Genomic DNA, 27,535 nt, shown 5'->3' on the forward strand with positions numbered 1-27,535 from the left:
TAGGACCAATTTCATATCTGAATATAGTACAAAGAATACCTTAAGGAAGTAGGACTATATATGTATTGTTGGAAAACCAACCAATCATAATGTGGATTGTACAAAAATTATACTTCATATAGGCAGGCCAATTATCAGCAACCAACACAAGTTATTGCTGCAAAAGGTGCTCAGAAAACTAGGGAACCTGACCTTGGTAGAAAATATGAATCTGTAAGTATAAAATAATCCAGAAACAAGTAGAAACAATGTTTTATAAACGCCCTGAAGAGTAGTATACCCTGACTATCACAACTCTTACTATATGTTTCGTTGGGCTGGAAACTGATTCTACCACTGGTACATTCTGTGGTCTTCAGCGCACATATATGAACAAAAAATGCATGAAGCAAAATGTGATGTAATTACTTTGATTAAATGATCAGCATACATAGCAAGCACATGGCAATTTCATCGTTTATGGGTAAATTATAAGAAGCAATAGACTCCAAGCCACACCTGGATGGACGGCGCTAGCAGTGCTGTCCAGTCTGTTGTAACTTTGTGTATAAATGATCAGCATACATAGTAAGCACATTGCAATTTCATCGTTTATGGGTGAATTATAAGAAGCAATACACTCCAAGCCACACCTGGATGGACGGCGCTGGCAGTGCTGTTCAGTTTGTTGTAACTTTGTGTACTACCATGTCCATCCCAAGCTTTGCTTACACACTCCGGTAAATCTTTAAATCTTGTGTGCTCCTGTTTCAAAAATGGTCTTAAAGAACCATTGGCATAGTCTATGCATAGTTAGAAAAGGTCAACAGTTTCTATTCAAACTCTGTAATCCTCTTTGGAGTAGGTGAATCATAAAAATATCACCAAAACTGCCTTTTTTTTTGCATATTCAGGTATGACAGAGATCCTTAATGATAGCCACAACTTGCAACACTGCCTTATAAAATGTTAAAAGATATTTCATCCGAAGTACAATTTCTAGCAGAAGGATAGAATAACAAACAGTAAGGAGTAACTACATGACGCATGAGAAGCTTCGGAGCATGAGAAATTGAGAATACATGGAGGCAAATTTCTATCGGTTTGAACAGACGAAAACCTTACCAGAACATTAAGGACTAGGGTTCTATAGCATTGGGTTTTCTTCCACACCAAGTGCCAAAACGACTCTCCTCAGAATGGCATCAGTTGGCTGATGTGAGTTCTCAACAGCCTTGCTTGTAGCTTGCCATCTCTCGCCATGTTTTGGTTCAGCTGCAATGCATCGCTTTAGAACATCCCTTTGTGTATCCGCATTTCCATGCTGAAGTTCAGATTTATAGTACAATGCCCTAAAATCCCCAATATCAGGAGCAAGGGAAGCAGCTCTGTTGAACCAACTTCTTGCTTTATCAACCTTCCTGTCATGCCAGAAAAGTTTGGCTACAGCTGCGATGACATGCGGATCATGATCACACCTCTTTATGGCGTCTGAGCTCTTTGATTTGCGTTGGGCACGTGGCACCATCTCAATAGCCGCAGCCCACAAAATGCCACTTGTTGGACACTCTTGCAATGCCTTGGCTAGTAGAGAATCAGCTTCCTTGTTGTTCCCGTGCCTCAGTTCAGCTCGAATAGCTGCAAGCCATAGTTCAGGTGTAGCTGGGTTCTTTTTCCTTGCTAGGGTGAGGAAAGCGCGTGACTTGCTCAAGCCATTTATCCTCTCCTCTAGACTAGCTAGCGAGAGCCAAAGAGGGATGCAACCGGGGCAGTGCTTGAGTGCATTCTCATAAACCTCCTTTGCCTTCGCTCCACGGCCCATACGGTCTTCCATCTGCCCTAGCATTAACCACAATTCGAAGAATGAGGCGAATAACTTCAGGCCTTCCTCCAACAACCTCCTTAATTTCCTCATTCGCATTTCCTAGTTCCCTCCCAACAATTGCTGATTTCATCCAAACCCTCTCAGCTCCTCCTCTTTACCTGGCCTTGGTCAAAAGCATTCTTGCTCTCTCCGGTTCGTTGTTCTCAAACTCTAACTTGAATGCAGCTAACCAGATCTCCTCTGAAATGGGGATAGCAGCATAAGCTTCCTGAAGAACGGCCCGAGCTGCAGGGACCTCACCAGCCAGCCATTTCTCCTTGGCAAGCATAAGCCATAACAGCTCAGATTTTGGATTGTACTTAACTGCGTTTAGTAGAAGGCTTCAAGAGATTCTCTTGTTCCATGGCTCTTCTCAAGCTGCGCTGCTTTAAGCCATACACTCTTCTTGGTAACGAACACGCTAAGAGCATGTGCATAGATGGCCCGAGCTGTCTCAATTGAACCTCTTTTCGTACATTCCTCTGCATCCGCAACCCATGTTTGCTTCCGGTCCTCATCATCGACCCCTACTCCGATAGTGCTTTTGACAATAGCCTGGCAAGTAAGCATAGACCCGGCCCGCTCTGCAGCTTCGGCTTCTTTTAGCCATGCCTCCCTGTCAATATCCAACCCCTCTCTCTGCAAAGATTCTACACCCCTCTCAATCGTCTTGCTTACGGATTGGGTGTTCTCATTAGCCTCCTCCAGCTTTGCAGCTGTGAATGTGATCCAAATGGCAGGTTCCTTGTCGAGCTTCTCCCTGGCTTTATTAAGCACCTTCCTTGCCTGGTCATATGTCTCGAGCCTTGCTAAGGCAAGCCACAGCTCGACATGAAGCGGGCATCACTCCACAGCCCTGTGAAGCAACATCCTTGCATCCTCCTCGTTTGCCAGCTCCACAACAGCCTTCCATAGCCTAACTGAATCAGGAATGTGCTCCATCCCCTTCCTCAAAACCCTGCTCTTATTCAAATTACTAGTCTCTAGTTTTGCAGCCTACAGCCACAGCTTCACAGAATTGGGAATTGCCTTGACACCCCTGGCGATGACTGCCTTGAAATCTTCTGGGCTAGCCAACCGGCATGCCTCGATCCAAACATCTTCATTCTTGGGGAGCCGCGCTGAATGAGCTGCCGAGCAGACTGGAGCTTTCCAGCAACCTCTTCGAGCCTAGCAGCAGCAATCCAACCTGGAGGATGCTTTGGGTTGGTCTGCGTCACAGACCTGAGCAGCAGTCTTGCCTTCTTAATGTCAGAAATCTCGGCGTTGCTAGTAATTTTCATGATGTTCAAGTCTGTAAGGTATCCTTTTGGATCAACAACGGTGAGCCCGGAAACTGAATCCGACAACCGGTCCAACTTGAGCGAAAGCACAGTACCGTGGCCCTCGCCCACGGCGGTCAGGTCGGTAACCGGCGTTTGCACCCACGGCGTCTCTGTGCCGCAAGCCACACACGGCTCTTGAGGTCCAGCGCTGTGACATGCCCCTGCTCCTGCCGTGCCTTCTGGAGCAGAGTGTCCGGCACCGGCACAAAGCTCTCAAATCGCTTCATCTTGTTGCGCGCCGAGTAGTCCCCAATTTCAGATATGCTCTCCCACTCCGATTTTTTTGTCCAAAAGAACCCCCTGACCAACAGAATTGTCAAAAAGGACTATCCATGGATATAATTGACTAAAAGGACCGCCTTGGCCGTGGCGGCAGGCGCGGCAGGCGACACGTGGCACCTGCCGCCATGCCTGGAGGCGACGGGCCCTGCCGGGCTAAAACGCAATTGGTACAGTGCCCCAGTGCCCCGAGCCGGGATGGAACGGGCCAGGCCAGGTGGGCCACGCCGCCACCGCGCGAGGCGGCCTCCGTTGCCGCTGTTGCTCGCAAGCCGACAGGCTGTGCTGCTCGCGGGCCCAGCCGGTGGGCCACGCCGCCACCGCAACAGGCAGCATCCCTGTTGCTGCACGCGCGACAACAACACAGACGGCGCTGATTCCCGTGCCGACGACGCTGATTTTCACGGGCGGGAATCTGTGCATTTTTTACCGCTTGTGCCGACACTCAGCGGTGCTGGTTGGTTTTGCTTTAGCGGACGCGACCGCATCAGTCACTCACCTCTGCTTTTGCTTTAGAGGATGCGACCGCAACAATCAGTCAGCACTGTTTTGGATCACGCGTATTTCCCGCCTAAAATTTCGTCTGTTCGCGCCTATTTTCTCGCCATCATTTGTCATCAGAGCCTATAAAAGGAGACACCGAGGCTCTCGTCATCCTCGAAATTGCCACTGCGCAAAGTGTGTAACACATTTTTTCAGTCGGTATGAGTTTGCCTTGCTCGGATCAAAGCATTAGGCCGAGGAAAAAGAGGAATGCAAGTTTGCCTCCGGGGGTGGCAGTCCTGCGGTGTTGGTGTGGCGATCTTTGCAAGGTGAAGGAGTTGACGGATTTTTTAGATTGGTTGGGCATGAAATTTTTCATGTGCGCCAATTATGAGGAAGATCCACCCGTAGCTATTTCAGAGTATGACAAGCCTCCGGTATGTTTTAACCATCACGAATAAATATTGTTCGTATTTTGATTGATTCTTTAATAAAATTCTTGTTTCATGTTGTAGTCTCCTTCGCCTCTGTGCATGTACTATCGTTGGATTGACACGGAGATGCCGGCTTGGGTAGTGACTGAGATTCGTGAAAGAAGTCGCCGTGCATGGAATAGTTTCTATGCGGAAGAGCGACGCGAGAAGGCGGAAGCTGAGGAGAAAGCAGAGCAAGAGAGAGAGTTAAAAGAATACTATGCGGAGCAACACCTTTTTTTCAGGATTTAGGAAAGAAAAACAGGGAAGAGGCTCGTTGCATGGAGGAGCAGGAACGACAGCGAAAGGAGGCTCGTGAGGCAGAGAGACAGAGAAAGAAAGAAAGGGCTCGTGAGGCTAAGGCAGCAGAAGAAGCTGGCGATGGAAAAGGAAAATATCCACGCTGGACTCAGTAGATTCCTGTGGTAGTATTTTAAATTTCGCAATCGTTTGTATCTTAATTTCTGCAGTTTAATGTAGCTTTATTTCAGTAGTTAAATGTAGCTTTGTTTCAATAGTAGATGTTTCTTATTTTCAGTTGTACCGTGTCGTAATGAAAAAATATAGTTTTAGAATAAAATGAGGGATTTTCTTTCCCTCCACTAATTATCGAACGTCGTGCAACAACTACAAAATGAAATTAAGATAGAACATAATGCCCTACAATAATACAGTACAAACTAATAATGCAAGTACATCTGAATTAAACGGTACAACTGGAATACAGCTTAAAATCTACATGAAGGCATCACCGTCATCCTCCGTCGATGCAGAACTCTTGCCCTTCGAGGATGCAGAAGTATTACCCTTGGACGATGCAGAACTCTTGGCCTTCGAGGATGCAGAACTCTTGCCCTTGGACGATGCAGAACTCTTGCCCTTCGAGGATGCAGAACCCGGAAGCGGCGGCATGAAGATATCATCTTCTTCCTCACTGTCGTCAGTCCATAAATATGGATTCTTTGATGCAGTCATTCTGAAAGTTTCACTCTTCGGCTCCATTACCTTCTTCCACCTTTCATGCAACCTAAGAAGTTCTTTACGTACCTCCTTATAGGTCCTTTCAGGCCACCCAGACCTACGTAATTCGTGAGCCAACTCATTCATTATGGTGTCACTACCGGTGAGTTCGTCCCATGGAACTATCCTATTGTCCATCCTGAAATCGGTGGCTAGCCTCAGAAGACATCTGCTCATCCCAGGGTGAAAACTACGATCGAAAGGATAATGGGACATCTCGACTACACTACACCGGACTGCTTATCCACCTCCGTGTGAAGGGGGGTTTATAGGTAGAGAGGAGAAAATGGCGGGAAAGAACGAGTGTGATATGGCGGGAAAGGGTTGGCAGGAACATATGGAGGGAAGGGGTTGGTGGGAAACGGGTGGCGGGAATATATGGCGGGAAGGGGTTGGCGGGAAACGGGTGGCGGGAACATATGGAAGGAAAGAGTTGGCGGGAAAATATTGAGGGGAAATGGGTTGCGCGATTTTTTTTTTCAATGTCTAAGATGGGCAATTGTTGCACAGTATTCATAAGCGATTTAAAAAAAAAATCATTGCTGCCAACTGGTGCATTTTTATTTCAGCATACATAGATGTTTAAATCAGAAAGTCTGATACTGACATATGTAGATACAATGGGTGGCACACGTGGATAGATGAATCACCCTAGTCGACGACGGCCACCTAGCCTTTCCTTAGGACCGGAAAGCGACAAGCAATTAGGTGGTCGAGTTACACGAAGACCGCGGCCGTACTCCAGTTCGGCTTCCTGTGTCTGCGACTCCTGCGTATGTGGTGGAGTCTGGAATCCTTGTTGCGAACCTGAAGCGTAATTGTAGGTGTATGGTTGTGACTCCTCGGGGATAAAAGATGGGCCAATAATGTCCCCTCCGAAGAACTCTGTAACTACTGCTGTAACCGTGTCGCCATGATCATGCGATGCTCCCCGTATGTGTGTGTTGTGGCCACGTTGGGTGTCCTCATCGTCCCAATTAACATCAGGTATGTCCTAACATTGTAAACAAACTGTTAGAGGATAATATATGATATCATTGTAAATGCATTAAAATGTAAACATGACTACCTGATCAGATCCCTCGCCTGTACTGTCTGGCCATTGTACGTGGTACTGGTTTAAATCTGGGACACGAGTCTCCTCGGGCATGGAGATCCCTCGCGTGGAGAGATACGGCTGAGGTCCCTCACCTTGGGTGTATGCGCCATATGATGTGTACGCATATGGGTTTGGGGAAAGATACTGCTCAGGCATCGAATCCAAGCCCGTGCCATGGTCCTGAGATGTCTGCCTCTGACGAAAATGCACCGAAGAAGAGCCATGCAGTGGCAGAGATGAGTCATGTCGTGGCAATGTCGTTGTAGTACTCGGACCCTCCCCCACTGCCCATGGCTCGTACGTGCCTCGCTCGGTCTGGATGACGGCGCCGCACTCGGTCTGGCTGACCTCGCTACCAGCATGTTGTATGCTCCAGTGACAACGTCGTCGCCTCTACCTCATCTGAACTTTGTTGCCACGTACTCTTGAAAACGTTTCTGGAATGACTTGTGAGCTGGGCCCCAGGCTGGCATGCTTTCCGCAACCATCTACCCTACTTCGTTGCAAGTTTCAAGCTGAACAATATTTGGATGTTATTTGGTTGAAATGATTATGAAATGATGGACCTAAAAAAGTTACAAGTGATTACCATTTGGTCATGATAGTAAGCTGCATGCAGCTTAATATGTCTCTGCATCTGCTCCTCTTGTGTGAGATGTGTTGGTATCGTAGCTGGTTGACTGGCCAGGCTAGTACGTGTGCTGATGCAGTACCACTGCTTGTACGTTTGATCTGTACTTCCATCGTACGGTCTGCAAAATTAAATAATTACATAAACCATTGTGATGAAAGGAAAGCATCTTCACGCATCGTATGGTCATCATAATAAAGTAATGTAAATAAAATGTACCTAAGTTGATGCACTATATCTGCTAGCGCTTCATTTTCCCACTTGTGTTTCCCTCCAATCGTATAAACTCCAACCCTTGCCCATATTGGTTAGCCTGCAAATTATGTAACAAAGTGTGAGTTTAGTAAATTAAAAAAGACACTAACTATTTAGGGAGATCACATCTTACTTATGGGTTTCCTCATCGATACGTCTTGGAAAAGGTGGTGGAATCTCTTGATAGAGACCGAACTGTCTCATCACACGCTCTGGGTTGTAAGGCTCAACACACCATAGGAACAATAAGTTGCAGCGAGTCATCCAGAATGCACTATCGCTCAACATGCCTGCTGTGATGGGTCGAATATCAAAGACCATTTGTATCTGGTCCTGAGTCCACAGGTTCAATGTGACCTCTGACTCTTCAAGTATCTCAAACTGCTGGTGGTATATAGGGTAGATTTTTCGCAATATCTGGAGACCAACGTTTCTGTGCCTTTGTCCACCTGGTGGCCATAGTTTCATTGTTGCCCTCGCTACAGTCGCATGGGTGTACGGGATTTAGTATACGAGGTCGTCCTACAGGGAGGTATTTCCAGGACCACAACTGTAGAAACTCGTAGGCGACACAAAGTAACGGAGCTTTTTGTGCGAAAGAAGTTTTTTGTGTGGCATCACACAAGCCTCTATATGTATGACATAGCATGGTAGAACCGAAGATGTATTTTGGCTGCTCGGGTAAAGATTCATCTACCATATTCTATGCAATGTAGATGACACCAGGGAGAACTACGTCCCCGTGTGAATGGAAACAGAGTCCCGAGGAGCCACAACAAATACGCAAACAGATGTTTTTTTCTCATCTCAGAATCGGCGTAGCTAGATAAAATATGAAAGTTATCACGAAGCCAGGCGAGTGGGATGCCCCGAGGGCCACCAGAACGTTGTGATTCTGGCATTGCCATCCCAAGACGGTTTGCAATACCTAATGTCCAAGATGGAGACACTCGTGGAGAGACTAACGGCTCACCTCTAATTGGTAGAGCAGTGATCAGAGAAACATCTTTCAGTGTAGGTGTAAGCTCCCAAAAGCTAAAGTGAAAGGTGTGGGTTTCAGGTCTCCACCGGTCAATGAGGGATGTCAAAAGGGATGGGTCCGAACGTAATTGGTCTTCGCATGATGTGAGCCTAGCAAAACCATCTAGGCCATAAGCGTCAAGGTGAGCAAGGAAAGAATTGTGTATTGGCCACGTTTTCTTTATGGTTCAAAGTCTGAAAGTTCGATAATCATGCTTAGTATTTGGGTTCAAAAATAGGTGGCAACGGTGGCCGGCGTTATTGGGGCCCTGCAAAAGCACTGGCACTTCAGCCATAACCTGCACACAAACATACAAATATAAATTATGAGGAAGACACAAATACAAATGCAAATAAAAATTAACTTAAAAATACAAAGAGATACAATTTACATTAATTATCTGAAGTTAACATCACGAGTACAATAATACAAAGAGATTCAATTTAAATTAAATATAAGTACACATAATGAGTACAAATATAAATAGACATAGCGAGTACAGATATATCAACATCATGTGGTATTATTGGCTCGATACGGGAATTCCCTACGTGAATGTTCAGGACACCTGCAAATGCGGCATCGCCTTGGTTCTCCCATCTGGCTATGGTCCATGTCATTGCCATGACGCCTAGACTGACGTCGTCCCTTTGCGGTTCTCATCAAGTCGGCGTTCGGAAACCATTTCGGCCCATCTGGCCACAACATTTTGTAGTTCATATCAATGCCCCAGGCCCAGAACTCACCATTCCAAGTGTTGTACAGATTGTACATGTTGAAGTACGGCGATATGTATGGCTCGACACCGATTTTTTGATCAGCAGCCGCCCGGAGCACATGACTGCAAGGGTAGCCCTCAAACTTGGGCTTGTTACAAGTGCACTCACAGGACGTTTGGCTGAGGGTGACAGCTTGCTTTTTTTATCCTCTGTGGTGACCCTTAACGTACTTGGCTCGCACATTGACCTCCCACTTATTCCTAAGTGCGTCCACTTTCCTGCAGCCATGACTTTGGGACTTCTTTGCTTTCTCGTCCAGATGTCTTTGCATCTTCTCGGACCATGGCTTTCTCAATTCAACTTGTGCATTGGCGACGGTGACCCTGTCTGCAAAGTATGAACATGGTCCGGTTCCAAGTTTCTTCAATTAGGGCTGTGATAGGTAGTGCTCGCACCCCTTTAAGAACACCATTGTACACCTCTGACATGTTTCTGGTCATTATTCCATACCGAGCCCCGGTGTCGTGAGCCTGCACCCACTTGTACAAATGAGGGCAATTCTCGCCGATCCACTGGCTCAAATTTATGGGCGTCCTACGACCCCTCCGGTCTTCTCTCTACGGCAAGGCCGCGCAGTCGATCTCACCATTGGTACCTGCCCAGATCGCATTCATTTTGGCTTCAATTTTTTGCATGCACATCCTCTTGAATAACTTGAACCAATCCTTGTTTTTGAATTTGGAGTGAAGGTTTGCTGCCAAATGCCTCATGCACCACCTTCCCTCTAGATCCGGCCACCCCACTCTTCTTTCGACGCCTTAATTATGTCAAGAGCGCTTAATAATCCAGTGTTGCGATCAGAGATGATGCAAACACCTTCACGCTCTTTCACGACACCCATCTTCACGCAGCTCAGGAACCACAACCAGCTATCTTTGTCCTCGCTCTCGACCAGTGTATATGCAATAGGAAGAAGCCGATTATTTGCATCTGCTGCAATCGCCACCAATAGTGTGCCCTTGTACTTTCCAGTGAGAAAGGTACCATCAACTGATAATACCGGGCGACAGTGCCTGAAGGCTTGTATAGTCTGGGCGAATGCCCAGAATAAGCGGTCCAGGATTTGCTCGCCCGGGTTCATTAGGTTTGGACGCTCTCTCCGCCAAACTTGAGTCCCCCTATTAGCACTTGCTATCTGATGAAGCATTCTGGGGGCATAAGAATAGGCCTCCTCATAGGTTCATACAAGTTCTTGAATATCTTTTCCTTCGCACGCCTAGCCTTGCTGTAGCTGACAGGGAAGTCAATTTGATCTTCTGCATCTTTTTGCAAAGCCCTAACACTAATGTTGAGACTTGCCTGCACAATCGTTTCCATCGTCCGTGCCACATATCTTGCTGTCACATTGCAGTGATTTGAAAGAGTCCAGTTTGCTCACAGCTATGCTCCACTATTTTTGTGATATGCCATGACTGACATACCCTAGGCTTTAGTCTAGCGAGAACTCTTCCACGGCAACCTTTCGCGGTGTGGATGCATATGACCTTCAACTCTGTTTTATCAGACTGCTTCACTCTATGCTGTTGGTGGAGGGCGATTGCATAGCTACCCATTGCCTGGTAAGCAGACTTCTTGTCTGGGAAAACTTGCCCAACCTCCAAGCTCCCCGCTTCTAGGCCAGAAACAGAGTGAAATTCGTTGGTGATGCTCATATCCTGTAAAAACCCAGGTTGCAGTGAAGCCGCGACCGCCCTCTGAGGAGGAACATCTTCTTCTTCGCTTGACTTCGAAGACGTGGAAGAGTGATCGTCATCATCTAGCGCCTCCGGCAATCCCTCCACGTGTTCACTCATGTCAACGGCCGCAGACCAATATCCTGTGTCATACACAGGCTGGCAGCCCGTCGGTTCCGATGGGCCGATGCTAGGGGCTGATGTGATGGCCAACTCGACCTCACCACCCCTGCTACTGCATCCGGCAACATCAGTGACTGAAATGAACTCCACATACACCATCGGCTGACCAAACATTGAGTTGTTGGGATTGCTTGCAAACCTCATGTACGACCCCCACGACTGATCACCTATGACAGGCCGCAAACCCCAACGGGCAACTGTCCCATCATTTCCTCCATCAACGACGAAGGCCTCGATTTTCATTTTTTTTTCCTGCATCCCTGGGCCAAACACCGCTCGGATGCACCTTCTGACTGCTGCGTAACCCACGTTCACCATGTCTCTCACTACAATTGTAGTCGACCCGCACGAAGACACATCCACCCCGAAAGGACCGTCGCATAAGATGTCCCCATAGTACACTACTAAATTTTCCATAGTACCTAACCAACATCCATATTTACATTTCAAATAATTAGTAACTGAACATTTAGTAGTAGTACGATGAAAACATTTACATATCATACGACAAAAAAATAACAGTATTTTCGTTACAAATATTCGGTTTGTTTTTAAGAATCATTTGCTTAGACTTTAAGGGGTTGTTTGGTTAACGAGTATTTAGAGATCTATTTTTTCTCAAACTCGTCTACCAGCATAACAAACTAAAACTCTGTTTGCTTTTCTCTAACTACCCCAGAAATATCCTAAAATGGTTCTCGTAACATGCAAAAACTGAGCTTTTGGAAAAACGACTATTAGTAAAAACAGGTTTTCTCCGAAATTTTCTTACAACAGGTTTTGACAAAACCGAGGGTAATTACTCACTATCCAAACAACCACTAAACATAATAATACAATAATAACATTTTAATATCATATGAGTAAAACACATTTAATATCTTCCGGTTTTATATAATTTTTTCCTATCATACGATAATAATCATTTATTTACAAATAATAATATTCGCATCGGCATGCACATTATTCACAACAGTACATCAATATAAAAAATAGTAACAGAATTACGGCGTCATTTATACCTCAGCTCCAATATGGATGTGCTTGCGAATGCAATTAAGCGTCAAAATAGTTCGAATAAATATCCGTCACCAGTACTATATGAACGGAGTCAACCTATTATCACATGAACATCAATACTACACACGGATTTTTCTTTCTGCTATCAAAATATGAAAATAGCACTTGCATGTATGTGGTCATCACCTCAAAAGGGATCGCGAAGATGGAAACTCAATTTCTTCAATCACGTCATCTCCTCCTTGTTTGCTACTAAGATGAATTATTTTACCTAATTACATACATCATTAAGTACATTAGCACCTAATCTTAACATATAAAATTTAGATTATTGCGACATAACAAAGTAGACCTATGGTTTCCTAACTATAGACTTATTAATAAACATACCACATGAAATAACATACCACATGCAATGAACAATTACAGTACAATTTTTTCTTAATTACCGTATTAAGATTTCTCGCATGTCAATACTAATGGACGCACCTAATATTGATACAACATCTTCAACCTACTCTTCTAAAAAAATAGTATAAATGCTACATCTGTCGTCTGAAATTATTTCTAACCTCTAAGCACTAACATCGCATAGCTAATGACGAGCTAAAAGACTAACTAATTACCACCCTGCATGCACAAAAAACAATGTATTGCAAAACTCATACCTTGATCTTCAACTTCGTAGTTCACTTTGCTACGCAAATTGTGACGCCCCCGATTTGACCGTACACTAATCATGCACGCAAATGTGTACGATCAAGATCAGGGACTCACGGGAAGATATCACAACACAACTCTAAAACATAAAATAAGTCATACAAGCATCATAATACAAGCCAGGGGCCTCGAGGGCTCGAATACAAGTGCTCGATCATAGACGAGTCAGCGGAAGCAACAATATCTGAGTACAGACATAAGTTAAACAAGATTGCCTTAAGAAGGCTAGCACAAACTGGGATACAGATCGAACGAGGCGCAGGCCTCCTGCCTGGGATCCTCCTAACTAACTCCTGGTCGTCGTCAGCGGGCTGCACGTAGTAGCAGGCCCCTCCAGTGTAGTAGGAGTCGTCGTCGACGGTGGCGTCTGGCTCCTGGGCTCCAGCATCTGGTTGCGACAACCAGGTAGAAAGGAAAGGGGGAAAAGAGGAAGGAAAGCAACCGTGAGTACTCATCCAAAGTACTCGCAAGCAAGGAGCTACACTACATATGCATGGGTATATGTGTAAATGGGCATATCAGTGGACTGAACTGCAGAATGCCAGAATAAGAGGGGGATAGCTAGTCCTGTCGAAGACTACGCTTCTGGCCATCTCCATCTTGCAGCATGTACAAGAGAGTAGATTAAGTCCTCCAAGTAGCATCGCATAGCATAATCCTACCCGGCGATCCCCTCCTCGTCACCCTCTTAGAGAGCGATCACCGGGTTGTATCTAGCACTTGGAAGGGTGTATTTTATTAAGTATCCGGTTCTAGTTGTCATAAGGTCAAGGTACAACTCCGGGTCGTCCTTTTACCGAGGGACACGGCTATTCGAATAGATAAACTTCCCTGCAGGGGTGCACCACATAACCCAACACGCTCGATCCCATTTGGCCGGACACACTTTCCTGGGTCATGCCCGGCCTCGTAAGATCAGCACGTCGCAGCCCCACCTAGGCACAACAGAGAGGTCAGCACGCCGGTCTAAATCCTATGCGCAGGGATCTGGGCCCATCGCCCATTGCACACCTGCACGTTGCGAGGGCGGCCGAAAGCAGACCTAGCCTAGCAGGCGTTCCAGTCCAATCCGGCGTGCGCCGCTCCGTCGCTGACGTCAAGAAGAGCTTCGGCTGATACCACGACGTCGAGTGCCCATAACTGTTCCCGCGTAGTTGGTTAGTGCGTATAGACCAAATGGCCAGACTCAGATCAAATACCAAGATCTCGTTAAGCGTGTTAAGTATCCGCGAACGCCGAGCAGGGCCAGGCCCACCTCTCTCCTAGGTGGTCTCAACCTGCCCTGTCGCTCCGCCATAAAGTAACAGTCGGGGGCCGTTAGGAACCCAGGCCCACCTCTACCGGGATGGAGCCACCTGTCCTTTCAGCCCCCTCATCAGAATCACTTGCGGGTACTCAACGAGCCGACCCGACTTTAGTCACCACATGTGTCATGTATATAAAGTATATAGTATATATCCGTGATCACCTCCCTAGTGATCACGGCCCGATAGTATAGCATGGTAGACGGACAAGAGTGTAGGGCCACTGATGGAACACTAGCATCCTATACTAAGCAATAGGGTAGCAGGTAAGGGTAACAACTGTAGCAACAATGACAGGCTATGCAGCAGAATAGGATTAACCGAAAGCAGTAACATGCTACACTACTCTAATGCAAGCCGTATAGAGAAGAATAGGCGATATCTGGTGATCAAGGGGGGGGCTTGCCTGGTTGCTCTGGCAAGTAGGAGGGGTCGTCAACTCCGTAGTCGAACTGGGCAGCAGCAGCGTCGGTCTCGTAGTCTACCGGAGAGAAGGGGGGAAGAAACAGTAAATACAATGCAAACATAAGCATGACGATGCGTGACATGACAATGAGCGGTGCTAGGTGTGCCCTAACGCGGCAGTAGGTGGTACCGGCGAAGGGGGGAACATCCGGGAAAGTATTCCCGATGTTTCGCATCTTCGGACAGATGAAACGGAGGGGGAAAGTTGTGAGTTCGATATGTTAGGGATGCGTGGCGGACGAACGGGTTGCGTATCCGGATTCGTCTCGTCGTTCTGAGCAACTTTCATGTAGAAAGTATTTTCATCCGAGATACGGATTATTTTATATGATTTTCTAAAGATTTAATCATTTTAGGATTTATTTAATCATTTTAAGTCAACATTATCCAGAATAGTAAAAGATGACGTCAGCATGACATCATGCTGACGTCAGCAGTCAACTGTGTAGTTGACTGGGTCAACTACGTGTGGGTCCCGCATGTCATACACTGCTTAGTTTAATTAGGGTTTAGCTAATTAATTACTGTTTAATTAAATTAATTAATTAATTAGATTAATTTAAACAGGATTAATTAACTTAATTAATTTAGTTAATTAATTAAATTTATTTTTATTATTTGTTTTATTTTTTTAATTCCCTTTTTTTATATACGTTCTGAGGGGGTGGGGCCCTCCTGCCATAGGCCAAGGGCCTTAGCGGGCGTGCGGGCGTTAGCGGGCATCGGCGCCTGGAGCGAACGCGAGCGGGTGCTGGGCAACGGGTACACAGCGGGGCGAGGCCATGGCCGGCGGCGGAGGTGGCTGCGGCAGAGCTGCGCGACTGCGGGCGCGGGAGCGGCGCGCGGGGAGGGGGCTGCGGGCGAGGCCAGGGGCCGAGCGGGAGCGCGGTCAGAGCCGAGGCGAGCTCAGCGTCGGGTGAGCGGGGCAGCGCGGTGTGGTGGCGATGCGGGTGCAGGGGCGCGGTGAGCCGGACGGGGGCGAGCGGGCGCTGACTAGGAGGGCCAGTGGCGGCGCAGCAGAGGAAGCAGGGCGGCGCGGTGGTCGGCGGGGTCTGCAGGGGGGTAGGCACGCGGCGCGAGCGGGAGGGACCGCGGTGGCGCGGGCGGAGCAGAACGGCCGTGGGCGAGATGCAGGCGATGCAGAGGCGGGGCGCGCGGTTGCGGTGAGCGTGCGCGGGCGCGGTGGCTGCGCACGGCGGGCGCGTGCGGTGGGTGGCGCGGCGTGGTGAGCGGGAGAGACGGGGCGCGGCAGACGACGTGGTCGGCGCGCGGCGACAGGCGGCGCGAGCGCGCAAGCGAGAGAGAGGGGTCGCGGGCTCACGGTGATTTGTAGGGCAACGGCAGTGGGGCGCGAGGTGGAGACGGAGACGACCGGCGACGGAGGAGGCAGACCGATGGGGAGGAGGAGGCAGGCCGGCGACGGCGAGGCGGCGTCGGGCGGCGTCGGTGGCCTCCTCCTCTCGATCCCGATCCAATCGGGGGGAGAGGGGGGGAGATATTTTCGGGGGGGGAGTGGGGTGTCGGTGGGGGGTTCGGGGTCTCACTGGGTGGGGATAAGGGAATTGGGGGGGTGGCCAGCTGGGCCTGGTGGGTTGGCCCAGTTGGGCCACGGTCCAGGGGGTTTTCTTTTTTTTTTCTCATTTGTATTTTCTTTCTTTTTATTTATTTTCTTTTCTGTTTTAAATCATTTTAAATTATCTAGGCATTTTATAAAAAATGTGTTTATTACACCATATTTACTTATGCAAAATATGGCACCTCCCGAACATTTTTGTTTTAAATTTTGAGAAACTTTTATTGTTGACTTTAATTTGAATTTGAATTTTGAAAGGGTTTGACCTCACGGTAGATTAGCAACAGTAACCATGGTGACGTGGCATCATTAGCGTGGGATTACTGTAGCTTAATTATCCGGGCGTTACAATTCTCCTCCACTACAAGAAATCTCGTCCCGAGATTTAAGGGGTAGAGCAAGGGTGAAAGATTTGGTTACGACATCCTAATGGATCTTCTCATTCATTTTTGCTCTCCCTGAAGTAGTTGACCCGCTTCGTTGATGTCCTTATTTCTCTGCTTCAGATCATCATGATGAAGTCGGCATCCTTTCTTCGGGAACTCCATCGTACTTAAGAAAGAATAAGGGTGGTTATTCCGGAAGAACAGACCTCTGCAAGGTTGACTAACTGTCGATAACAACGAGGATGGTGGCGGGAAGTAACTCTAGAACTAAAACTTAAGAAAATATCGAGAGCAAAGTAAGGAGGTATCATGGGAAGTTTCGAGCGGGCATGCAATCGTTCGTTGCCTGAAACGAAATGTGACAGGGGTTCAGAGCAAATGGGAAAGTATTGCGTCTGGTACCAGAATAGATCACTAGGCAGGTGGCCCGTGAATCACATACGAAGTCAAGCTCGAGGAATAACTTCGACAACAGGGTGTATAGGAGAGTCAGGTTTCGATCCTGTGGAACTGTGGGTTATGGGCCCACCATGTGGGTTAAAAGTAGGAAGGGCGGAGACGTCTTGCGTGATCACGTAAGCAAGGCATGTCAGAGGATAGCCTGTCTTTTATGTCGGCAACAACATCGGTACCAAGGGCGAGGGACGAAGAGAACCATTTTCCTGCTCGTTGAAACGAGGCGGACCAATAGGCAAGTTCTCGTCCATCGGTGGTTACCGGAATGTCACCAACAATAGTAACAGGGTCTTACTGACAGAGTTGTACACCGAGGTGTTTGCACAAGCAGGGAATTAATACTGCTTAGATCATAATGATCACCAGAAACGTTAAACCAACCAATGGAAAGGAAAATATGATTAACAGATTAAACAGAACAATGGAAAGGAAAATGTGTTTAAACACATATTTCAGGGGTATATCCTTCCCAAGGACAATGGTTAGAAGAGAACCATTTAGGTTAGGGAAGAGGAAGTTCATGACATTACCCAAACAACGGTGTTTGAATAATTGATAACGAAAATTTAGCATTGTGCTTCAAATGTTTTTATTGAAGATCGGAGTACCACATACATGCTTCGAGATAGCATTGGCATGGTCATTAGGTAAGATCAGGCTATGGATACACAAAGGATCCATCAGGAAAAACTTATAGAGTAAGTCTTACAATATCCTCATGGAAGAATAGCTAACCTTGCTAAAAAGGAAAACTTATAACAATAGGGCCTCTAGGCATGATATCACCCTACTGGGTTATATAAAGACCAATGCTATGACTCTTGGAAAAATGCTCCAACCATCATATCTGACCGAGATTCAGATCTGATTGGTGTCAGGATACCTCAGACTCAGGATGCCTGAGAAGAAAAGGTGCAAAACAAATTGACGAGACGACATTGTAAGATTCTCGGGAAAATTACTACGAAAGCGGGTTCCGAAACAAAAGCTCATCATTAAACCAATGAAGGGAAAAGGTGGTAGCTGATGAACTCAGCGACAATTCATCGAGACTTCCAAAAGATGGGTTTCCACAATTATGTGAACAAGGAGATAACATTAGTCAGTGCAAATGATATAATGGTGTATGCTCGAGGAAAACATACACAGTTAAACATTGGTTGAAAGGTGCACCCGAAATATGGGCTTAAGTAGCATGATCAATGTTAGAATGGTTGTTCAATAACCAATGGTCTAAGAATGAAATATCGACCATTAACTTCAAAGCAATAGGGTTGCTAGAAGTTTTGAAGTCGCGCATCATAGTTCAATTGTCGGTATTTCGTTTAGAAACAACACGGGGACCAAGAAAGAATGGTGATGGTGAGAAGTATCACTGTACCAAGAATTCTTAAGAGGTGGAGTAATGCTCACGACATTCTTGACATCAAAGATGGTAATACTCCACGGTAGAACATAACATAGGTTGGATAGCAGGGAAATCAAGATACAACACAAAATATGAACAAGTTTGTGTTGGGGGGAGGCAAGAATGTTGTCGATGATAACACAATTCATCGAGGGGCAAGGATGGTATTTATCCTCCTGAATTTCGACACACAACTTGGAAGAAGTCAAATTGTTGACAATGATCACGACAAATTTGTCGAGAGGTTTTCAAGAAGATGTAATTGATCGACGATGACATCAAGTCAAAGGAATGATGAAAGCGAAAGGTTATAGGAACCACGGGTAGGACACAAACTCGAAATCAAGTTTGCTGTTCAAGGAGAAGTGATATGACGAGGAAGATCGACGCAAGATTAGCTCACTGTCGAAATTTGTGCGCTGGGAAGGACCAGGTAGCACAGTTAAAATCGACACGATAATGATATAGCCGAGCAGGCTAGGAATGACTTGAAGGATTATTAAACTCGTAAGCCACAAAAATTACTTAGAGTTATTGAATCGGAGTGCGGAATTGATTCACTTATCGATGTCTTTGAGGGGTTCTAACAACTCAGAACCCGTTGGAAAAATGGAATCGGCAAGAATATTAGTTGATGAAGAACTCATAAGAAGTTAAGTAGTTACTTGGCATTCTCGAGATACCGGGGGGGTAATACTCGACGACAGACCAAAGTAGAGGTTGGACGGGGGGTATTGCTCTGCAGAGGACAAGTGCTTAAACTTGCACGAGAAATGGTATTTAAAGGAGAATATGGTCGGAACCACGATTGCAAAAGGATCAATACACAGATACTAGACGATATCATATCAAGGAAATAGTTATTATTACAAGAAGCTTCTATGATAGGGTCTACATCGTGTCCATGGGCATGAACACAAAGTTCAAGGTCGACTCCCACTTCTACAATGCATAACCTTTCATTCATTGCTCTATAAAAAATAATTTGAGTGCGAAGACCTACCTGGTGAATTACCAGAGGAGTATGAACCTTGGAAAACTTTCGGGTTCACACAGATTAAGGAAGGCACAGGTTCAACCCATCAGGGCAACTTAGAAACATATGCCACAAGCTTCGAGAGTGATTATCACCAGCTCAAAAATAGAGCATGGTTGACAAAGCAGAGGATACAATTTACCAAAGGCATTATGTATCCGAGAAAAGACTCACAAAGTTATTGAATATGAAGGACGTCGCCGGATAAGATCCCATAAAGGTTCTGGTGGTCCACAAGAGACCTGATGTGAGCATCGGTACTCAACCAGCAGAAGAAAGAAAGCAAGGAGATTGGATTATCAAAACAACCGACTAATTCAAAGCTCCAATGCAAAGGAATTATGAGCTCCAAATCAAGGGATCAGAAGCAAATACTCTGATCAAGGATGGATAGGTTGATTAGGCTTAAGGGTACAATCGATGGCAATTTCATTGGTCGAGATCCAACTCATGTTTAATATGACGTCTGAGCCGGAAGGATGAATTCTAGGATCTGATGGAGGACTGCGAGAATTCGCAATATATTGAATCAACGGACTCAAAATGATAATGACAAGAGATGCCAATAAGATTACGAGACTTAAGATTAATCATAATGCAAGTAAGCAAGAATTTCAAGAGCAAAAAGGCTCCTGAAGATTTTCGGAAGATCGAATGATATTTTGAACACTTTTGTGAAATACTTGAATCAACTGGGGATGAGCGGATACTCGGTAAGTGCGAGAATTATCCGTAGGGGTATTCAGGTGACAAAGAACAGCAAGGCAGTAAGCTCAAAGGATTCTCATAACAACAGAGAGAATTACGGGGTATCTTGTAGTAACAAGATCAACCGGGAAACATTGTATGAATAGCGAGTATACGTGGTTATCCATAGGAGTTTACCGATGAAAGGGAATTGCAAAAGCGATGAACACAAGTTCTCGGGTTATCAGCGGAGAGTATCTTCAGGGTCTTCACGTGCAGCAGACGATCATCAGCAATAAGGGGCTCTCCAGGTGAAAGTGATAACGAGATCCGAATGTTAGATTTAGCAAAAATTCACTTACCCGAATAGAAGAGAGATCAGAGTCCCAGAGTATAGACAAGGAGTAAAAGATCCTAATGCCACCCAATGGCGACGTGGGCCCGTAAGCCACACAGCCATGTTAGTAAAAGTTTTTCAATGACTAGACTCGACTTCGGCCAAGGAGTTGGAAAGGGGATTCCTACAGGCAGTCGGCTCTGATACCAACTTATGACGCCCCCGATTTGACCGTACACTAATCATGCACGCAAATGTGTACGATCAAGATCAGGGACTCACGGGAAGATATCACAACACAACTCTAAAACATAAAATAAGTCATACAAGCATCATAATACAAGCCAGGGCCTCGAGGGCTCGAATACAAGTTCTCGATCATAGACGAGTCAGCGGAAGCAACAATATCTGAGTACAGACATAAGTTAAACAAGATTGCCTTAAGAAGGCTAGCACAAACTGGGATACAGATCGAACGAGGCGCAGGCCTCCTGCCTGGGATCCTCCTAACTAACTCCTGGTCGTCGTCAGCGGGCTGCACGTAGTAGCAGGCACCTCCAGTATAGTAGGAGTCGTCGTCGACGGTGGCGTCTGGCTCCTGGGCTCCAGCATCTGGTTGCGACAACCAGGTAGAAAGGAAAGGGGGAAAAGAGGAAGGAAAGCAACCGTGAGTACTCATCCAAAGTACTCGCAAGCAAGGAGCTACACTACATATGCATGGGTATATGTGTAAATGGGCATATCAGTGGACTGAACTGCAGAATGCCAGAATAAGAGGGGGATAGCTAGTCCTGTCGAAGACTACGCTTCTGGCCATCTCCATCTTGCAGCATGTACAAGAGAGTAGATTGAAGTCCTCCAAGTAGCATCGCATAGCATAATCCTACCCGGCGATCCCCTCCTCGTCACCCTGTTAGAGAGCGATCACCGGGTTGTATCTGGCACTTGGAAGGGTGTATTTTATTAAGTATCCGGTTCTAGTTGTCATAAGGTCAAGGTACAACTCCGGGTCGTCCTTTTACCGAGGGACACGGCTATTCGAATAGATAAACTTCCCTGCAGGGGTGCACCACATAACCCAACACGCTCGATCCCATTTGGCCGGACACACTTTCCTGGGTCATGCCCGGCCTCGTAAGATCGGCACGTCGCAGCCCCACCTAGGCACAACAGAGAGGTCAGCACGCCGGTCTAAATCCTATGCGCAGGGATCTGGGCCCATCGCCCATTGCACACCTGCACGTTGCGAGGGCGGCCGAAAGCAGACCTAGCCTAGCAGGCGTTCCAGTCCAATCCGGCGTGCGCCGCTCCGTCGCTGACGTCAAGAAGAGCTTCGGCTGATACCACGACGTCGAGTGCCCATAACTGTTCTCGCGTAGTTGGTTAGTGCGTATAGACCAAATGGCCAGACTCAGATCAAATACCAAGATCTCGTTAAGCGTGTTAAGTATCCGCGAACGCCGACCAGGGCCAGGCCCACCTCTCTCCTAGGTGGTCTCAACCTGCCCTGTCGCTCCGCCATAAAGTAACAGTCGGGGGCCGTCAGGAACCCAGGCCCACCTCTACCGGGATGGAGCCACCTGCCCTTTCAGCCCCCTCATCAGAATCACTTGCGGGTACTCAACGAGCCGACCCGACTTTAGTCACCACATGTGTCATGTATATAAAGTATATAGTATCTACCCGTGATCACCTCCCTAGTGATCACGGCCCGATAGTATAGCATGGCAGACGGACAAGAGTGTAGGGCCACTGATGGAACACTAGCATCCTATACTAAGCAGTAGGGTAGCAGGTAAGGGTAACAACTGTAGCAACAATGACAGGCTATGCAGAAGAATAGGATTAACCGAAAGCAGTAACATGCTACACTACTCTAATGCAAGCTGTATAGAGAAGAATAGGCGATATCTGGTGATCAAGGGGGGGGGCTTGCCTGGTTGCTCTGGCAAGTAGGAGGGGTCGTCAACTCCGTAGTCGAACTGGGCAGCAGCAGCGTCGGTCTCATAGTCTACCGGAGAGAAGGGGGAAGAAACAGTAAATACAATGTAAACATAAGCATGACGATGCGTGACATGACAATGAGCGGTGCTAGGTGTGCCCTAACGCGGCAGTAGGTGGTACCGGCGAAGGGGGGGAACATCCGAGAAAGTATTCCCGATGTTTCGCATTTTCGGACAGATGAAACGGAGGGGGAAAGTTGCGAGTTCGATATGTTAGGGATGCGTGGCGGACGAACGGGCTGCGTATCCGGATTCGTCTCGTCGTTCTAAGCAACTTTCATGTAGAAAGTATTTTCATCCGAGATACGGATTATTTTATATGATTTTCTAAAGATTTAATCATTTTAGGATTTAATTAATCATTTTAAGTCAACAATCCAGAATAGTAAAAGATGACATCAGCATGACATCATGCTGACGTCAGCAGTCAACTGTGCAGTTGACTGGGTCAACTACGTGTGGGTCCTGCATGTCATACACTGCTTAGTTTAATTAGGGTTTAGCTAATTAATTACTGTTTAATTAAATTAACTAATTAATTAGATTAATTTAAACAGGATTAATTAACTTAATTAATTTAGTTAATTAATTAATAAATTAATTAATTAAATTTTTTTATTATTTGTTTTATTTTTTTAATTCCCTTTTTTTTATATACGTTCTGAGGGGGTGGGGCCCTCCGGCCATAGGCCAAGGGCCTTAGCGGGCGTTAGCGGGCATCGGCGCCTAGAGCGAACCCGAGCGGGTGCTGGGCAATGGGTACACAGTGGGGCAAGGCCATGGCCGGCGGCGGAGGTGGCTGCGGCAGAGCTGCGCGACTGCGGGCGCGGGAGCGGCGCACGGGGAGGGGGCTGCGGGCGAGGCCAGGGGCCAAGCGGGAGCGCGGTCGGAGCCAAGGCGAGCTCAGCGTCCGGTGAGCGGGGCAGTGCGGTGTGGTGGCGATGCAGGTGCAGGGGCGCGGTGAGCCGGACGGGGGCGAGCGGGCGCTGACTAGGAGGGCCAGTGGCGGCGCAGCAGAGGAAGCAGGGCGGCGCGGTGGTCGGCGGGGTCTGCAGGAGGGTAGGCGCGCGGCACGAGCGGGAGGGACCGCGGTGGCGCGGGCGGAGCAGAACGGCCGTGGGCGAGATGCAGGCGATGCAGAGGCGGGGCGCGCGGTTGCGTTGAGCGTGCGCGGGCGCGGTGGCTGTGCACGGCGGGCGCGTGCGGTGGGTGGTGCGGCGTGGTGAGCGGGAGAGACGGGGCGCGGCAGACGACGTGGTCGCCGCGCGGCGACAGGCGGCGCGAGCGCGCAAGCGAGAGAGAGAGGGGTCGCAGGCTCACGGTGATTCGTAGGGCAACGGCAGTGGGGCGCGAGGTGGAGACGGAGACGACCGGCGACGGAGGAGGCAGACCGATGGGAAGGAGGAGGCAGGCCGGCGAGGGCGAGGCTGTGGCCTCCTCCTCTCGATCCCGATCCAATCGGGGGGAGAAGGGGGAGATATTTTCGGGGGGGAGTGGGGTGTCGGTGGGGGGGTTCGGGGTCTCACTGGGTGGGGATAAGGGAATTGGGGGGTGGCCAGCTGGGCCTGGTTGGTTGGCCCAGTTGGGCCACGGTCCAGGGGGTTTTCTTCTTTCTTTCTTTTTTCTCTTCTGTATTTTCTTTATTTTTATTTATTTTCTTTTCTGTTTTAAATTATTTTAAATTATCTAGGCATTTTATAAAAATATGTTTATTACACCATATTTACTTATGCAAAATATGGCACCTCCCGAACATTTTTGTTTTAAATTTTGAGAAACTTTTATTGTTGACTTTAATTTGAATTTGAATTTGAAAGGGTTTGACCTCACGGTAGATTAGCAACAGTAACCATGGTGACGTGGCATCATTAGCGTGGGATTACTGTAGCTTAATTATCCGGGCGTTACACAAATCCTACTCCTGAAGCTCTAAATGACTCCTCCAAGTGCTAAAATAATACCTAAAACAACAGAGAATACACACTTAGGAACTAATCAAACAGAACAAAAACATCATGCATGCGAACCAAACCAACAAAAATTGATAGATTTTACCTTAATCTATCTTTTCTTCAACTTCACCATCTTCAAAATCCAACTCTAAATCGGCCAAAATCACGAGTGAAAGTGGCTACCAAGTTTTTTTTCTGTGTATTCTTGTAGACTTAGAGGGAGCAGAGAGGCAGAGAAGGCAACCAGAGATATTCGAGAGAGAGTATGCGCACGGAGCCGCGGTTGTGCGTATAAAAAGAAGAGGAGCACTGTATTGTCGGCAGAACGAGCCAGAACTCACCTACCGCGGCCTCGGATTCCAGCATCGCGGTGTCTCATCACACGTAGCAACAACAACGCTCTCGAGTGTGCGGCAGGAAAACACGCGTAGAAATCAGCACGTCTGGGTGTTGTCGCTTCAGCTGCAGCAATAGACGGAAGCGGGAATCACGCAGTGCTTTAATCAGTGTCGTCTACGTACGAATTAGTACTACAAAGTTTAGGCCGGAATCCGATTCCAGATCATCGAAACTTGGGGCAGAAAGCAAAACAAAGAATCATGGGAATCAACGCGTGGGAATCAGCGCCTTCTGCTAACTGTGGCGCGTGCAGCACGAACAACACTGCCGCCTGTTGTGGTGGTGGCATGGCCCACCTGTTGGGCCCTCGCGCAGCAGGCCGTGTCGGCCAGGGAGCGGCAGGGCCAGCTCTGGCCGCCTCGCTCGGTGGCGGCTGGGCCCACCATGCCTCGACCGTTCCGTCCCAGCCATGCACTGTGAGAAAACGTTATACCCTCGTCGGCCGCCTCCTGCCATGGCGGCAGGGCCCGCCGCCTCATGGCGTGGCGGCAGGTGCCACGTGTCGCCTGCCGCGCCTGCCGCCACGGATGAGGGGGTCCTTTTTGTCAATTGTGTCCGTAGGGGGTCTTTTTTGGCAATTCCACTGGGCAGAGGGTCTCTTTCGACAAAAAAATCCTCCCACTCCTGCACTGAAACATCTGTCAGTTTCCTCTTGAGATCAGCAAACTGCTCGGTGATCTTAGGGTTGGAGGCACGGTACTTCTCAATCTCCACTTCTCAATCTCCCGCTTGAGCCGTGCATCGCGCCGGCCCTTGCGGCGCAGGTCCATCCTCTGGTCGATGGTATCCCAGACGGCGTCGGCCTCGCGGTCGTCGTCGTCGTGGTCGGCGTTGGAGAAGAGGCCGGCGTCGTTGCCCTCGAACTCGTCGAACTTCTGGTTCTCGTCATATCCTTTATCCTCGTCGCCGCCTTCGTCCTCGGTTAGGGGATTCCCGCAGCCACGCCCGACGGCGGGAACAGCTGCCGCGGCGGTCGGCCCGACATCGGAACGGGTGGTGAAGCCGGTGGCGCCACGGCCAAGACCCACGACGTAGTTGGCGGGCAGCTTGGAGTTGAGGATGTCGTGCCGCACGGGGCATGCGGGCGCAGCCGCCGGAGGAGGGGGCGAAGAGACGAGGTCGGTCATGCCGCCGGGGAGAGGAGGACGGGCGGGTGGGCGGCGGTGGAGCGGTTGGGTTTCGACCGTGGTCAACTTTTTTTTTTATCAGAGACCATGGCCAACTCGATATCGGAAGGCGGTGCGTCGTGTGGACTGGGGTTGTTGTAATTGGGCTACTGTGGGCTTTTTTCGGCTTGTTTTTGTTCAAGCAAGATGGCCCACTTCCTCTCATGAAAACAAAAGAGAGCAAGACAGCCCGCTGCCCAGGGAATCGAGAGTAAGAGGGTTGAGAGCAATGCTAAAAGGGAGAGCTCCTATGTGCCGCATTTTGCGGCGAATAGCGAGCGCGACGCACATGAGGCGTGCGACTGGTCGGCCCACTGAGAGACACCACGAATTGTCTACATCGCTCTCCTCCACGAGTGCTGCTAGCCACTAGACATAATGCCTTCATGTGACTAAAACGCATCGCGGATGTATTTATGAACTTACTGTTGCGGGATATTCTCTGTTAGTACATGTTATTGTCTGTACTGTAGCGTATAGATTTTCCATAATTTGAACACATTTCGGAAAACACAAAAGATTTTTGAAAAACACGAACAAAATTTGGAATTTCAAACATTTATTGAATAAATTTTTAAAAAGCGAACAATATGAACATTTATTGAATGTGTGAACAACATTTGAAAACAGGAACATTTTTTGAACTTATGAATATTTTTTGAAAGGCAATCATTTTTCAAATATGCAAACATTTTATAAAATCAAGAAATGTTTTTGAGTTCGTGAATTTTTTTAAAGCAGGAACATTTTTTGAAAGGGGAACATTTTTTCAAGTATGCTAACATTTTTAAGAAATAACGATTTGTTCTGGAGCTTCTGAACAAAACTTTTAAAACAGAAACTTTTTTGAACTTCCAATCATTTTTTAAAATCTCGAACAAAATTTGAAATTCCAAATAAAAATAGAAAGAAAAAATTAGAATAAAATTTATTACAAAAGAAATAGAAAACAAATATAAAAGAAAGAGAACTACAAAAAAAATGAAACAGAAAATACGAAAAAAATAGAAAAAGACAAAACCACAAGTTAAAAACCGAAGCCCACAGAAACCAGTTAAGGAACCTTCTAGGAACCGAAGCTGTAGCGCGTAAGTGATCTAGTTCGCAATTGGGCCGGCCCACCTGGTTCGCTATTCGCTAGTTCTGTGCCAATCAGCGACAGTTTGTTGCAGAGAGCGGCAAATAGGAGAGCAACTAGTTAATGAGCGCTCCTTCGGGAACCTCGCAACGATCAGCACCACTTGGTGCGCTCTCAGCCATTTGTCACGTGTCGCACTCTCAGCCATTCGCCACATGTCGCGCTCCCTCCAGATTTTGTTTTTTATTTTATTTTTTCGCACGCGTTTTCGGCTTTTTGAACGGTTTTTTCCTGGGTTTTTCTGACGTTTTGGTTTTCCATCATTTTTTTACGCGAAAAAACGCGTTTTGTTTTTTTCCCTTTCGCGAGAGTCACGGTTTTGCTTCCGCGAGAGGCACGGTTTTGCTTTCGCGAGAGTCACGGCCATGCCTCTACGAAAACGAAAAAAAACATGTTTTCTGTTTAATTTTCTTTCGCGAGA

The 27,535-nt window shown here is 47.4% G+C and overlaps 1 pseudogene; it reads right to left on the reverse strand.

The window, feature by feature from the left end:
• Nucleotides 1-1,126: 1,126 nt before the first annotated feature.
• LOC109759585 (protein STABILIZED1-like) lies at nt 1,127-25,937 on the reverse strand (annotated as a pseudogene).
• Nucleotides 25,938-27,535: the final 1,598 nt, after the last annotated feature.

The sequence above is a fragment of the Aegilops tauschii genome, chromosome 4 (assembly GCF_002575655.3).
Source record: "Aegilops tauschii subsp. strangulata cultivar AL8/78 chromosome 4, Aet v6.0, whole genome shotgun sequence".
NCBI lineage: Eukaryota > Viridiplantae > Streptophyta > Magnoliopsida > Poales > Poaceae > Aegilops > Aegilops tauschii.